A 17,115-nucleotide genomic window follows, 5' to 3' on the forward strand; every position below is an offset into this window, starting at 1 on the left:
CCTTCTCTGGCCTCAGATTCCACATCCACTAGGAAGAGGCTTGGCTGGTTTTGATAATAACTAGTTTTTTTCTGGATCTAAAATTTAGTTACTTGAATTATTTTTAGTTGCTTGCCTTATGGGTTTTTTTTTTTTTTTTTGCGTTACGCGGGCCTCTCACTGTTGTGGCCTCTCCCGTTGCGGAGCACAGGCTCCGGATGCGCAGGCTCAGCGGCCATGGCTCACGGGCCCAGCCGCTCCGCGGCATGTGGGATCTTCCCGGACCGGGGCACGACCCTGCGTACCCTGCATCGGCAGACGGACTCTGAAGCACTGCGCCACCAGGGAAGCCCGCCTTATGGGTTTTAATATCTCCACCCTTAAGATGACTGAAGCAGAGGAGATCTAAATTCCCAGTCTTTCTCTCTCTCTCTCCCTCTCCCTCTCTCTCTCTCTCTCTCTCTCTCTCTCTCTTTCTCTCTCTCTCTCTCTCTCTCTGCCAAAATAGCTTAACGGTGTCGTTTGGGAAACTTTCATGTATCTAAGCTAATAAACCAGGGTGGAATCAAAAAGTAGGAAGTAGTGACCCACGCATATTTTACACTGGGAACAGCCAAGAGAACTTTGCATTATCAGTGATTCATTAGGAAAAACTGGTTCTTAGCTGGCCCATTTTGCGGTATTCATATCTGTTAATTATACATATTATATCATGTCCACTTAACAATAATGTTGCAGGCACGGGACACTGTGATGGAGTATTTCTAGTAACTGAATAGTTGTATATAACAGTTCCCTGTGTATTAGAATAAAATTAACACCAGACTAAACACAGAGATACTATGAGAATGCAGAAGATCAGGATTCTGACGCAAGCCTTCTGAAAAAAAGATTGATTTAGCGATAAATATTTATTGAGTGTTAAATACACATATATCTTTGTGGTAGGTATTACAGGGTTTCAAGTTTTTAGTTTGTTTGATCTCGAAAGGACATTTTAATACATTTTGACTTTTCAAATTGGGACCATTCCCATGCCTACCATGGAAGGTAATTCTGTTCCATTATCAAGAAGTACCATGAGCAGTAAGGACCCCCTTACACTTAGATGACTCTTTGATAAGGTTAGACATTCTTATTCAAAATACTGTTTTTTTTTGAAACTCAGCCATTCAATTTCTATTTATTCCTGTTTCCTTTTTTTTCTATAAGCATATATAAGTTTTAGATGACTGTAATAAAAATATAGAAAAAACCTGCATTCTTTCCAAAAGGACTTCATCTTTAAAAATGCTCTTTATCAGCAAAACAAAATAAAAACAAGCACTTCGAATTTCCCCTTGAATACTTTCTCCTTGAGCCAACAGTTTGTGCCTGTGCTTCCTTTTGGGGTGGCTTCACTCTTCAGGGCTGTGGTGACATTTGCTTTTCGTGCAGTGGGCAAGTCTCACTTGCTAACTGTCTGGTTTTGCTGCCTCCCATCAAAGCCCTGCAGGCTGACGCCCATGAAAGTTATAACTGCAGTTAAGTAATTAGACGGATGCCACTGCCCAGGCTCCTGGCATCACCCCAGCGACAGGCTTCTTAGCAACTGCCTGAACTTTCTGAAATGTCTGAAAATTGCTCCTCGGCCTGGCCTCACTGGTGACTCCCCAAGTAGAAGGTATTGCTCTGAGCTCTGCGGTGACCCTTATCCCTCGAAGGCCTACTCCCCATCCCCAATCAGGTTTAACCCCTTGTCAGCCCAGCCTCACTGTCCAAGGCTGCCCAGGGCTCTCAGCAGCCTCCACCAACCAAGGCTGCAACCTCCCCTCCCAAACAAGAAGGCAATTTCGTGCATGGATAAATATTTGGGGAGTAGGACTTTCTCTAAAGAGCTGTACAAGATTCTAAACTGCTCTTTTTAATGTCTGAATCCTTAGCACATACCTGAATAAACACTGGCATAACAGCTTTAAAAAACCCACAAAAACCAAAGACCTCTCCTTCACCAGAACATTGCTCATTCCTTATGCAACTATTTGAAACTCTGAATAAGTAAATAACATCTTCTGGTCTTTAAACCCCCATTTCTTGGCATTTACATGATTACAAGTCTACTTTGGGGAAAGCATAAATGTTAACAAGTCTTTTCTAGAGTTAGTTCTAATAAATGGTGTCATAGAAGGAGGATCAGACTTGGACTCTGAAAGACCCAGGTGTGATTCCCATTCCTACTTCTTGCCAGTTGTACGTATGGGTGAGGCTCAATTCATCTCTCTGGTACTTGGTTTACCTAGCTCTAAAATGGGGACAGGGCTGCTGTAGAAATTAAGATAATGCCAGAAACAGAGTAAAACCTGATACACGTGCCAAGTCAGAAAAAACATTTCCTGACCAGCCCAGTTGCAAGGGAGCTGCGTAGCCCTGGTCTCCTGCCACTCTTCCCCTCTCCCTCTCCTTTGGAACTCTCTCTGGGTCCTCACAAGTCGAGCGTCACTTTATGTGTGTGTGTTTCTCTTCTTCCACTACATTATGATCAGTTTGAGCTTCTTTGTTGTTGTTCACTTCCCATAGCGCCAAGTGCAATCCTTGCACCCAGCAGGCATTCAATAAATAGTAATTGGCTGATTGATTAAACTTGAATTTTAACACCTTCTCAGCACCTTCCTCAACTAGAGAAACCCCTAAGTAAACACTAAAGCCATTTACCCAGCAAACATGAGTTTTTAGGAAAACTTTGCTTCTGTACAAAGAACGTAGACTCTGGAAAGGAAAACACTTGGGTTGACATTCTGGTTTTGTCACATACCGAGTGACCTTTGCAAAGTTACTCAAACTGAGTCTTAGTTTCTTCATCTTAAATGGAGGCAATAACACCTATTTCACCAATTGTTGTAAGGATTAAATAGAATAACCTATTGGAAAGTGTCTGGTACATCACTGATGTTAAAAATTGTGAGAGTCTATGAAAAATATCATAAATAAATAATATGTAAATACCAAAAAGAAATTGCTTCTAATCTCTCATGGGTAAAACAATTTTAATTAAAGTAAGACATATTACTGATATCCACACATCCATGTCAAAAGTGCCTACAAAAAAAAAAAAAAAAGTGCCTACAGCTCGCAATAAATAGCGGATTGAAGGTGGGTAGGCAGACTTCACTGGATATGCCTACCAACTACACAAGCCAGCAAGAACACTGACTACTGTCAACAAGTGTTTCCTTCGGGGGAAAAGCTTAGGAACCTGAATAATCATGTGGCAATCAAGACTCAATGTCTGCAGAGCAATCTTTAACCCTAAAGAATTCCAAAGAATGGAATTTCTGAATTGAGAAGGAAAGAAAATGGAGGATTTATTGGCTATCTGCTCTCTGATCATTGTTCTAGATACATAAAGCTCTCTTTCCTTAGTTGATTTCTTGTATCACAGGTAAAAGAACTGAGATCCAAAGAGTTATTAAGACTTGCCTGATATCACAGTGAGAGTTACTATCAGGGCCAGGATTAGAAACCAGAAGCTGGTAATGAAGTCTTGGGCCCACATCGTCTTCACAGTCATTTCTTACTCATCAAGCAGGAAAAGTCCTGTTTGGGCGAACTCCTGCCAGACCATGCGGAAAGAAGATGGTTCCTCCCTTCATCAGCATCATGAAAGGGTCCTGAAAACCTGCCATCTCCCACTCATGCCCCCACCTCCATGGTTCTGCAGAAGGTGCTACAGAACACTTGATGAAATTTAAAAATACAGGGCGATGAAAAAAATGACAAGGAACAAAAAGATATAATTGCATGCTTTCATTTTACACTGGAAAAAAATTGAGACCCAATAAAACTAAGTAATTAACCCAAAGTCACAAAAAAAGACAGGAGAAATATGACTCCTATTCTAGGGCCCACATTCCAGGGTATTTCAGGCAAGAGACCAAGAGTTCTATTTTTTCCGTTATCTTTTATGTTTTGGAAACTATAGGTCAGTGGTTCTCAAACCTAAGCAAACATCAAAACCATCTGGATAGGGCTTCCCTGGTGGCGCAGTGGTTGAGAGTCCGCCTGCCGATGCAGGGGATACGGGTTCATGCCCCGGTCCGGGAAGATCCCACATGCCGCGGAGCGGCTGGGCCTGTGAGCCATGGCCACTGCGCCTGCGCGTCCGGAGCCTGTGCTCCGCAACGTGAGAGGCCACAACAGTGAGAGGCCCGCGGACCGCAAACAAAAACAACAACAACAACAACCAAAAAAACCCATCTGGATAGCTTCTTAAAGGATAGAAGAAGGGATCACATCCCAGAGTGGCTGATTCAGAGGTCTGAATTGGGGCCCAAGTTTCTGCCTTTCTAACAAATTTCCAGTGATGCCGATTCTGCTGGTCCAAAGACCCCATTCTGAGGACCCCCTTTGTAGAACTGATGCTGGTTTCAATACTTTCATGTTTAGTACCAAAGTTCCTCCTTCCACTCTGGTGGCAAAAGGAGTATAAATTCTTATCTGACTTCCTTGGGATTGCAAATGTGGAAACAAATACTCCTGGACCAGTGTAGTAATGGTATGGACTCTTACTGGGAAACTTTTGGACATAACCTGTGCCATCAGTGACAGGGCCTCGGTGACCAAGGGGTTCTTCATTTTGTCTATTCCATATTCTTTCAGAACAGCTACTAACAACCTGTCCATCTGAGCAGTGCTTCTCAACCTTTTCCATGTTAGGATGTACCTAAAAAAAGGTTAATGTTTGTACAGCACTGCAGTGAAAATATAGGCTCTACGTGGCCAGAAACAGCCTGCCAATGTGTTCTGGACACCCCAGACTCTATGGCTAAAGGGATGAATATTTTTTTCTACCTGAACTGATTCATGGCACATGGTTGGGAAGCTCTGTTATATAATCACAGCAAGCAGGACAGCTGAGGCTTCAGTACTAAGATTACACATTTTAAACATAGAAGACCCACCAATATTACTAGTTCCCTTCTTATTAATGATAGCAATGGAATCCCAATTATCAGAAGTAATTAAAATACAAGAATCTTAAGCAAGGAGTAAAGAAAGAGTCATTCAGAGGATGAACATCTTTGCTAAATAGTAACTAAGGATATTAGAAATTGGGACTCCTTCCCAGTTCTTAAACTCTGTGCCCAAATCTTAAGGTACTGTGTCTTTTTTACTGTATGAGAATTTTGACTCATTTTTTCATGTCATTAAAACCCCCTTGATGCTGATTTCACTGAATCTAAGAAAGCACTGCATGTTAGATGTACCATTACAGGATGTATCACTAAGAAATACTTCTGCCAATAAAAAAAAAAACATGGTCCAGGGCTTCCCTGGTGGCGCAGTGGTTGGGAGTCCGCCTGCCAATGCAGGGGACGCAGGTTCGTGCCCCGGTCTGGGAAGATCCCACATGCCGCGGAGCGGCTGGGCCCGTGAGCCATGGCCGCTGAGCCTGCGCGTCCGGAGCGTGTGCTCCGCAACGGGAGAGGCCACAACAGTGAGAGGCCCACGTATCGCAAAAAAAAAAAAAAAAAAAAAAAAAACATGGTCCAATGCTTTTGTATCATCTAAAAGCAGAATTTTATAAAAGGAGCTCTTTTAAGCTCACTTAAACTTAGCCAGTTTCCATACATCACTCTGGGCATCCAGCAAGAGGAAAAATAAGCCAATTCTATCACTGCTTCACATTCTGCATCTGACTCTTAACAGTCACTTCATGCCTCCTCCATTATATGTGTTCATTTCTACTCTGTGCCATGACTCAGTTCATCAAAATTCATTTTTAAATTGATGAACTGTTATCTCTAGGATATTCTGCCAGGTCCCTAACATTCCTTCATTCTGCAAGTTCTGATGTCCATGCATGCCGCAAAATGACCACTATAGCCCAATATCACTGGCCTATTATGATTGCAAGATGTACCCTAATTCATACATGTAAAAATATTTCTTGAATGTGTCTCGGAGTTGATGAAATATGGAAATTTCATTTACTATTGCTGAGAGTTCACAGGAAAGCAATGCCCCTGAGTTTAAGGACAAACACACTTTTGTTTACAGAAGGGTACCCTTTCTCAATGTAACAGAGCCCTTTTATGAGATTGAAAACCTTGTTTTATTAAAAAATTTTTGGAGTGTACTTTTGAAGGAAACTCTCCTTTTGAGAGGGAAGGAAACCACACCTCGAAATCCTGAGCTGCTCATATTGATGCTGCCTCAGGAAAAATCCTGCCATACATGATTCTAGTCAACTGCTTTGGGAGCACACAAGGCTCAGCAAACTCAGCCTTCTGAAGGTATGAGACTTATTTTTTGATATGCAGTGTAATATTTATGTGTCAAACTTTTTCACCTGAGCCTATCCCAGGTTGGAATAAAACCCTTCCACCTCAGCTTACTTCCAACAGGACTCCTGATTGAGAGCCATGCTAGACAGTCACCATGGGAAGCAGTCTTTTTGGAGTGAAATAAAAATCCAGGCTGCTACCCTACTAAGATAGTCTTTATTCAACAAGTACCTTGCCTGGGGAGTATCTTCCATGTGCTCAGCACCCTTTTTATTTTTATTTTTATTTTATTTATTTATTTTTTTTTTGCGTTACGCGGGCCTCTCACTGTTGTGGCCTCTCCCGTTGCGGACGCGCAGGCTCAGCAGCCATGGCTCACGGGCCCAGCCGTTCCGCGGCATGCGGGATCCTCCCGGACCGGGGCACGAACCCGTGTCCCCTGCATCGGCAGGCGGACTCTCAACCACCACGCCACCAGGGAAGCCCCCAATCAGCACCCTTTTTAAATCAGAGCTGCTGAGGAGTAAGGGTTACAGATTATTATAGTAAAGACAGGGAGTTCTTCCATCAAGGAGCTGATGCTTTGACAGAGAAAACAAGGCTTGGACACAGGAAATAAGGAAAAATCTAAGATTTATATCCATCTCAAATCTCCAATCAAACGTGAAGAAGTTGTACAGATGCCAAGCAGTAAATAGTGGGAGTGCAGTACTGACTGGAGTTATCAGGAAACATTCTGCAGTGAGCATGGGCAGAGCCAGCTCCTGAAGGATGCACAGAATTCAGTTACACAGAAGGACAGCTCAAAGGAAACACATTTCAGAGATGGGGACACTGGACAGACATTTACAAATGGAGTTTGGTAGATATATGCAGAAAATCCAGTTTGCACATGTGTTATCCTAAGCAAAACAAGTATGGAAGTGTAAAAAATTAACATGGAGATTATTCCACAGACAGAAGAATCTTTATCATCCTGGCCAGAAGGGTTGGCAAGGCTATGGAATAAAGTCTAAAACACAAGTGTCATAAAAACACAATAGAGGAGCTACAAGATGGCGGAAGAGTAAGATGTAGAGATCACCTTCCTCCCCACAAATACATCAGAAATACATCTACATGTGGAACAACTCCTACAGAACACCTCCTGAATGCTGGCAGAAGACCTCAGACCTCCCAAAAGGCAAGAAACTCCCCATGTACCTGGGTAGGGAAAAAGGAAAAACAGAGACAAACGAATAGGGATGGGACCTGCACCAGTGGGAGGGAGCTGGGAAGGAGGAAATGTTTGACACACATGGAAGCCCCTTCGCGGGCGGAGACTGCGGGTGGCGGAGGGGGGAAGCTTCGGAGCCGCGGAGGAGAGCATAGCCACAAGGGTGCGGAGGGCAAAGCGGAGAGATTCCCGCACAGAGGATCGGCGCCGACCGGCACTCACCAGCCTGAGAGGCTTGTCTGCTCACCCGCCGGGGCAGCCGGGGCTGGGAGCTGAGGCTCAGGCTTCGGTCGGATCCCAGGGAGAGGACTGGGGTCGGCTGCATGAACACAGCCTGAAGGTCCTAGTGTGCCAGAGCTAGCTGGGAGGGAGTCTGGGGAAAATTCTGGAACTGCCGAAGAGGCAAGAGACATTTTTTTGCCTCTTTGTTTCCTGGGGCACGAGGAGAGGGGATTACGAGTGCTGCTTAAAGGAGCTCCGGAGACGGGCGCGAGCCGCGGCAATCAGTGTGGACCCCAGAGACAGGCATGAGATGCTAAGGCTGCTACTGCCGCCACCAAGAAGCCTGTGTGCGAGCACAGGTCACTCTCCACACCTCCTTTCCGGGGAGCCTGTGCAGCCCGCCACTGCCAGGGTCCTGTGATCCAGGGACAACTTCCCAGGAGAACACATGGCGGGACTCAGGCTGCTGCCACGTCACGCCGGCCTCTGCCGCCGCAGGCTCGCCCCACATACGTGCCCCTCCCTCCTACCGGCCTGAGTGAGCCAGAGCCCCCGAATCAGCTGCTACTTTAACCCCATCCTGTCTGAGCGAAGAACAGACGCCCTCAGGTGACCTACACACAGAGGCGGGTCCAGATCCAAAGGTGAACCCCAGGAGCTGTGCAAACAAAGTAGAGAAAGGGAAGTTTCTCCCAGCACCTCAGGAGCAGCGGATTAAATCTCCACAATCAACTTGATGTACCCTGCATCTGCAGAATACCTGAATAGACAAGGAATCATCTCAAATTGAGAAGGTGGACTTTGGGAACAACTATATACATATTTTTTTCCCTTTTTCTCTTTTTGTGAGTGTGTATGTGTTAGCTCTGAGTGTGATTTTGTCTGTATAGCTTTGCTTTTACCATTTGTCTTAGGGTTCTGTCTGTCCGTTTTTGTTTATTTTTTTAGTATAGTTTTAGTGCTTGTTATCATTCATGGATTTGTTTTTTGGTTTGGTTGCTCTCCTCCTTCTTTCTTTTTTCTTTATTATTACTTTAAAACTTTTTAATAATTATTTTTTATTTTAATAACTTTTTATTTTATCTTCTTTCTTTCTTTCTTTTTTCTCTCCCTTTTATTCTGAGTCGTGTGGATGACAGGCTCTTGGTGCTCCAGGCAGGTGTCAGGGCTGCGCCTCTGAGGCGGAAGAGTCAGGTTCACTACATTGGGCCACAAGAGACCTCCCAGCTCCACGCAATATCAAACGGCAAAAATCTCCCAGAGATCTCCACCTCAACACCAAGACCCAGCTCCACTCAACGACCAGCAAGCCACAGTGGTGGACACCCTATGACAAACAACTAGCAAGACACGAACACAATCCCACCCATTAGCAGAGTGGCTGTCTAAATTCATAATAAGGTCATAGACACCCCAAAACACACCATCAGACGTGGACCTGCCCACCATAAAGACAAGATCCAGCCTCATCCACCAGAACACAGGCATTATTCCCCTCCACCAGGAAGCCTACACAACGCACTGAACCAAACTTAGCCACTGGGGGCAGACACCAAAAAAAAAAGGTAAATACGAACCTGCAGCCTCTGAAAAGGAGATGCCAAACACAGTAAGTAAAGCAAAATGAGAAGACAGAGAAACACACAGATGATGAAGGAGCAAGGGAAAAAACTACCAGACCCACAAATGAAGAGGAAATAGGCAGTCTACCTGAAAAAGAATTCAGAATAATGATAGTAAAGATGATCCAAAATCTTGGACATAGAATGGAGAAAATACAAGAAACGTTTAATGAGACCTAGAAGAACTAAAGAGCAAACAAACAGTGATGAAAAACACAATAAATGAAATTAAAAATTCTCTGGAAGGTATCAATAGCAGAATAACTGAGGCAGAAGAATGGATAAGTGACCTGAAAGATAAAATAGTGGAAATAACTACTGCAGAGCAGAATAAAGAAAAAACAATGAAAAGAATTGAGGACAGTCTTAGAGACCTCTGGGACAACATTAAATGCACCAATATTCAAATTATAGGGGTCCCAGAAGAAGAGAAAAAGAAAAGGACTGAGAAAATAGTTGAAGACATTATAGTTGAAAACTTCCCTAATATGGGAAAGGAAATAGTTAACCAAGTCCAGGAAGCATAGAGAGTCCCATACAGGATAAATCCAAGGAGAAACACGTCAAGACACATATTAATCAAACTATCAAAAATTAAATACAAAGAAAAAATATTAAAAGCAGCGAGGGAAAAACAACAAATAACATACAAGGGAATCCCCATAAGATTAACAGCTGATCTTTCAGCAGAAACTCTGCTAGCCAGAAGGGAGTGGCAGGACATATTTAAAGTGATGAAGGAGTAAAATCTACAACCAAGATTACTCTACCCCAAAAAGATCTCATTCAGATTCGACGGAGAAATTAAAACCTTTACAGACAAGCAAAAGCTAAGAGAATTTAGCACCACCAAAACAGCTTTACAACAAATGCTAAAGGAACTTCCCTAAGCAGGAAACACAAGAGAAGGAAAAGACCTACAATAACAAACCCAAAACAATTAAGAAAATGGTAATAAGAACATACATGCCAATAATTACCTTAAATGTAAATGGATTAAATGCTCCAACTAAAGAAATAGACTGGCTGAATGGATACAAAAACAAGACCTGTATATATGCTGTCTACAAGAGACCCACTTCGGAAATCAAAAGAAAGCTGGAGTAGCAATTCTCACATCAGACAAAATAGACTTTCAAACAAAGACTATTATAAGAGACAAAGAAGGACACTACATAATGATCCAGGGATCAATCCAAGAAGAAGATATAACAATTGTAAATATCTGTGCACCCAACATAGGAGCACCTTGATACATAAGGCAAATACTAACAGCCATAAAAGGGGAAAACAACAGGAACACAGTCAGAGTAGGAGGCTTTAATAGCCCACTTTCACCAAGGGACAGATCATAAAAATGAAAATAAATAAGGAAGCACAAGCTTTAAATGATACATTAAACAAGATGGACTTAATTGATATTTATAGGACATTCCATCCAAAAACAACAGAATACACTTTCTTCTCAAGTGCTCATGGAACATTCTCCAGGATACATCACATCTTGGGTCACAAAGCAAGCCTTAGTAAATTTAAGAAAATTGAAATCCTATCACGTATCTTTTCTGACCACCACGCTATAAGACTAGATATCAATTACAGGAAAAAATGTGTAAAAAATAAAAACACATGGAGGCTAAACAATACACACTAAATAACCAAGAGATCACTGAGGAAATCAAAAAATACCTAGAAACAAATGAAAATGAAATCACCACGACCCAAAACCTATGGGATGCAGCAAAAGCAGTTGTAAGAGGGAAGTTTATAGCAATAAAATCCTACCTTTAGAAAAAGAAACATCTCAAATAAACAACCTAACCTTACACCTAAAGCAGTTAGAGAAAGAAGAACAAAAAAAAAAAAAAAAACCCCAAAGTTAGCAGAAGGAAAGAAATCATAAAGATCAGATCAGAAATAAATGAAAAAGAAATGAAGGAAATGAAAGCAAAGATCAATAAAACTAAAAGCTGGTTCTTTGAGAAGATAAACAAAATTGATAAACCATTAGCCAGACTCATCAAGAAAAAAAGGAAGAAGACTCAAATCAACAGAATTAGAAAAAAAAAGGAGAAGTAACAACTGGCACTGCAGAAATACAAAGGATCATGAGAGATTACTACAAGCAACTATATGCCAATAAAATGGACAATCTGGAAGAAATGGACAAATTCTTAGAAATGCACAACCTTCCCAGACTGAAGCAGGAAGAAATAGAAAATATGAACAGACCAATCACAAGCACTGAAATTGAAACTGTGATTAAAAATCTTCCAACAAACAAAAGCCCAGGACCAGATGGCTTCACAGGTGAATTCTATCAAACATTTAGAGAAGAGCCAACACCTATCCTTCTCAAACTCTTCTAAAATATAGTAGAAGGAAGAACACTCCCAAACTCATTCTACGAGGCCACCATCACCCTGACACCAAAACCAGACAAAGATGTCACAAAGAAAGAAAACTACAGGCCAGTATCACTGATGAACATAGATGCAAAAATCCTCAACAAAATACTAGCAAACAGAATCCAACAGCACATTAAAAGGATCATACACCATGATCAAGTGGGGTTTATCCCAGGAATGCAAGGATTCTTCAATATATTCAAATCAATCTATGTGATACATCATATTAACAAACTGATGGATAAAAAACTATATGATCATCTCAGTAGATGCAGAAAAATCTTTTCATAAAATTCAACACCCATTTATGATAAAAATCCTCCAGAAAGTAGGCATAGAGGGAACTTTCCTCAACATAATAAAGGCCATATATGACAAACCCACAGCCAACATTGTCCTCAATGGTGAAAAACTGAAACCATTTCCACTAAGATCAGGAACAAGACAAGGTTGCCCACTCTCACCACTCTTATTCAACATAGTTTTGGAAGTTTTAGCCACAGCAATCAGAGAAGAAAAAGAAATAAAAGGAATCCAAATTGGAAAAGAAGAAGTAAAGCTGTCTCTGTTTCAGATGACATGATACTCTACATAGAGAATCCTAAAGATGTTACCAGAAAACTACTAGAGCTAATCAATGAATTTGGTAGAGTAGCAGGTTATAAAATTAATGCACAGAAATCTGTTGCATTCCTATACACTAATGATGAAAAATCTGAAAGTGAAATTAAGAAAACACTCCCATGTACCATTGCAACAAAAAGAATAAAATATCTAGGAAAAAACCTACCTAAGGAGACAAAAGACCTGTATGCAGAAAATTATAGGACACTGATGAAAGAAATTAAAGAGGATACAAATAGATGGAGAGATATACCATGTTCTTGGATTGGAAGAATCAACATTGTGAAAATGACTAAACTACCCAAAACAATCTACAGATTCAATCAATTCAATCCCTATCAAACTACCAATGGCATTTTTCACAGAACTAGAACAAAAAAATTCACAATTTGTATGGAAACACAAAAGACCCCGAATAGCCAAAGGAATCTTGAGAAAGAAAAATGGAGCTGTAGGAATCAGGCTCCCTGACTTCAGACTATACTACAAAGCTACAGTAATCAAGACAGTATGGTACTGGCACAAAAACAGAAATATAGATCAATGGAACAGGATAGAAAGCCCAGAGATAAACCCACGCACATATGGTCACCTTATCTTTGATAAAGGAGGCAAGAATATACAGTGGAGAAAAGACAGCCTCTTCAATAAGTGGTGCTGGGGAAACTGGACAGCTACATGTAAAAGAATGAAATTAGAACACTCCCTAACACCATACACAAAAATAAACTCAAAATGGATTAAAGACCTAAATGTAAGGCCAGAAACTATCAAACGCTTAGAGGGAAACATAGGCAGAACACTCCATGACATAAATCACAGCAAGATCCTTTTTACCCACCTCCTAGAGAAATGGAAATAAAAATAAACAAATGGGACCTAATGAAACTTAAAAGCCTTTGCACAGCTAAGGAAACCATAAGCAATATGAAAAGACAACCCTCAGAGTGGGAGAAAATATTTGCAAATGAAGAAACTGACAAAGGATTAAAGCAGCTCATGCAGCTCAATATCAAAAAAACAAATAACCCATTCCAAAAATGGGCAGAAGACCTAAATAGACATTTCTGCAAACAAGATATACAGATTGCCAACAAACACATGAAAGAATGTTCACCATCACTAATCATTAGAGAAATGCAAATCAAAACTACAATGAGATATCATCTCACACCGGTCAGAATGGCCATCACCAAAAAATCTACAAACAATAAATGCTGAGAGGTTGTGGAGAAAAGAAACCCTCTTGCACTGTTTGTGGGAATTTAAATTGATACAGCCACTATAGAGAATAGTATGCAAGTTCCTTAAAAAACTAAAAGTAGGGTTCCCTGGTGGCGCAGTGGTTGACAGTCAGCCTGCTGATGCAGGGGACACTGGTTCGTGCCCTGGTCCGGGAAGATCCCACATGCCACGGAGCGGCTGGGCCCGTGAGCCATGGCCGCTAAGCTTGCGCGTCTGGAGCCTGTGCTCTGCAACGGGAGAGGCCACAGCAGTGAGAGGCCCGCGTACCACAAAAAAAAAACAAAAAAAAAACCTAAAAGTAGAACTACCATGCAACCCAGCAATCCCACTACCATGCAAATACCCTGAGAAAACCATAATTCCAAAAGAGTCATGTACCACAATGTTCATTGCAGCTCTATTTACAATAGCCAGGACATGAAAGCAACCTAAGTGTCCATCAACAGATGAATGGATAAATAAGATGTGGCACATATATACAATGGAATATTACTCAGCCATAAAAAGAAACGAAATTGAGTTATTTGTAGTGAGGTGGATGGACCTAGAGTCTGTCTTACAGAGTGAAGTAAGTCAGAAAGAGAAAAACAAATACCATATGCTAACACATATATATGGAATCTAAATAAATAAATAAATTTCAAAAAAATGGATATGAAGAACCTAGGGGCAAGACGTGAATAAATATGCAGACCTACTAGAGAATGGACTTGAGGATATGTGGAGGGGTAGGGGTAAGCTGGGACAAAGTGAGAGAGTGGCATGGACATATATACACTACCAAATGTAAAATAGCTAGCTAGTGGGAAGCAGCCACATATCAAAGGGAGATCAGCTTTGTGTTTTGTGACCACCTATAGAGGTGGGATATGGAGGGTGGGAGGGAGGGAGATGCAAGAGGGAAGAGATATGGGGATATATGTGTATGTGTAACTGATTCACTTTGTTATAAAGCAGAAACTAACACACCATTGTAAAGCAATTATACTCCAATAAAGATGTTAAAAAAACCCACAATAGTCCTCAGATAGTTTTCTCATCTTCCAGGGATGCGTGAGGCATAACAACAGCTCGAGTGAAAACACACTGAATGAATATGTTCTGTACAACCAAATGTAATTACTTTTAGTTGTGTATACCTAAACACAATCAACTAACTTATACCCATATTACCACAAGTAATCTTGTGGCATTCATACCTCAGGCACGTTTTCCACGTAAGTCAACTTTAGTCCCTCAACAAGAAGTTGTATTCTCCAAATGTTATCTCACTGTTTTGACGTCAGGCATCTCTTATTACAAAATATATACATATTTCTGTTAAGAATCTCTAATATTATCTCATTAGCCTCGTGGTTCTCAACCGGGAAGAATCCTGCCCCTCTCTGGTCCTTCCACAAGACATTTGGGAAGGTCTGGAGATATTTTTGGTTGTCCCAACTGGGGAAAGAGATGCTACTGGCCAGGGATGCTGTTAAACATCTTCCAACACACAGGACGGCCCCTCACAACAAAGAATCATCTGGTTAAAAATATCAACAGTGCCAGCTTTGAGAAACTCTGCTCAACTCCTAACAGTTCATACGCTAAAAAAATCAACCAGCCTCAAAAATGTAACTTCCTCCCCTTGCTCTCCCCTAGATATTTTAAGAAATTGCCACGAAGTTATCTCAAATGTTTTTTTTCCCCAAGCCAAGTATTTTCAAGTTCAAGTAGCAAGATATCTCATAAACCATGGTTTTAAAAATGAGAGTAAATTATCGTATATAAAAAGAAGGCTGCGAGGGGCTGGAGTCCAGGGCAGACCCTGCCCATGTCCGCCCCAGGCCGTGCTGCACCCCATACCGTGCAGCCCCTACCTGTGGCTGCTCACATGGCATTGCGGCCCAAGTGACATCCTGAGGCCATGGGACCTCACCAAAACATGACAGTATGACCACTCTCGTGTCCAACTCTCCTCAGAGGAGCGTGGTATTGGTAAAGTGGGTCTGGCCAGCTGTTAAGCAGGCGAGGACGCTGACAGCCTCCGGAGCTGCAGACGGCATTGCCCGGCCCAGGTGGCATCCAAGCTGTGAGGCTCATGGACCAGCCCGGGCTCTCGCTGGAGAAAAGGGCCATCAGGGAGGCTTGGGAGGAGCGCGGCTACCACCTGGCCCCCTTTGATCTGATCAGCAACCGGGTCGCCACATCCAAGTCTGGCGTGGGACTGACTGCTCCGGCCAGAATACGTTCTCCGCAGAGGTGACACACGCTCAGGATGGCAGCATGGGGGGATAGGGTGGGGTGCCTGGCAGAGGAGGCTGAGCTCACTGAGGTGTGCATCTGCCCCTGGATGACGCCCAGGCCTGTACCGATAACCTGGATGTCCCCAAGACCCTCGGGGTCATCTTTGATGTTAGACGGTTCCTCAACCATGTGACCCCTGAAGTCCAGTGGCAGCTGTATCCAAGGCTGCTTAACTCAAAAACTCAGTGGCATTAGGTTTCCAGAGAGGCTTCTAAGTCATTTTTTTTTTTTTTTTGGCTCTATCCTCATAGTCACTGCAGCAAACGGAAAAACGTCCCCTCCTCCCCCCCAAATTCACATCCTAATCCTTGAAACCTGGGACTATGACTCTATATAGTACAAGATGGTCTTTATAGATATGACTCAGTTAACTATCTTGACATGGGGAGATTATCCTGGACTACCCAGGTGGACTCTAAGTGGACTCACATGTATCCTTATAAGAGGGAGGCAAAGGGAGATTTGACAACACATAGAAGAGAAGAAGATGGGAACACGAGCAGAGAAAGATTTTCAGATAATGACCGTGGAACTTGGAGTGATACAGCCATCAGCTCGGGAATGCTGATGGCCACCAGAACCTGGAAGAGGCAAGAATTCTCCCTTGGAGCCTCCAGGGGCTTGACTTTAGTCCAGTGATACTGATTTTGGACTTCTGGTCTTCTTAATTGTGAGAGAATCAAGTTCTTTTGCTTTAAGCCTCCAAGTTTGTAGTAATTTGTTACAGCAGCTTTAGGAAACTAATACAGTCACAAAATGACAGTCTCAGGCCCAGGTATCACCTTCTCATACAACAGATTCTGCGACAGAAAACCTCTTCTCCTGCATTGATAATCCCCTTCCTTAAAAAGATAAAACTAGGTAGGAAAGTCTTTCCCAGGAGCCTCCAGTGAATTTCTCCTTAGGTCTCTAGGGCCAGAATAATGTCATGTGCCTGCAGCTAAATCAGTCACAGGAAGAGGAAAATAAGGTAACCACAACTAGCTTAAATCAATCGTAGTGCATCAGTTATAGCCCAGGGGGGCCACTGTTTGCTGAGTGCATTGTTATCTGGTCCAGACAAGACTTTGAGACAAGGGAGACAGGTCAGACAGTGGTTGGTAGGCAACCAACAGTGTCTTCCCCTTGGGGCCCAAGCACCTGCCCCAGCCCCTTAACCCTGCCACATGTGGTCACATCTATTGTGGGACCATGACTGCTCATGGAAGTGCAGCTGTTCTCACAGAGGCCCCCACCACTGCCACCACATG

The 17,115-nt window shown here is 42.5% G+C and overlaps 1 pseudogene; it reads left to right on the forward strand.

Moving 5' to 3' along the window:
- Positions 1-1,022: 1,022 nt before the first annotated feature.
- On the forward strand, positions 1,023-16,060 carry LOC117200014 (uridine diphosphate glucose pyrophosphatase NUDT14-like; annotated as a pseudogene).
- The last annotated feature ends 1,055 nt before the right edge of the window (positions 16,061-17,115 follow it).

The sequence above is a fragment of the Orcinus orca genome, chromosome 15, assembly GCF_937001465.1.
Source record: "Orcinus orca chromosome 15, mOrcOrc1.1, whole genome shotgun sequence".
Taxonomy (NCBI): Eukaryota; Metazoa; Chordata; class Mammalia; order Artiodactyla; family Delphinidae; genus Orcinus; species Orcinus orca.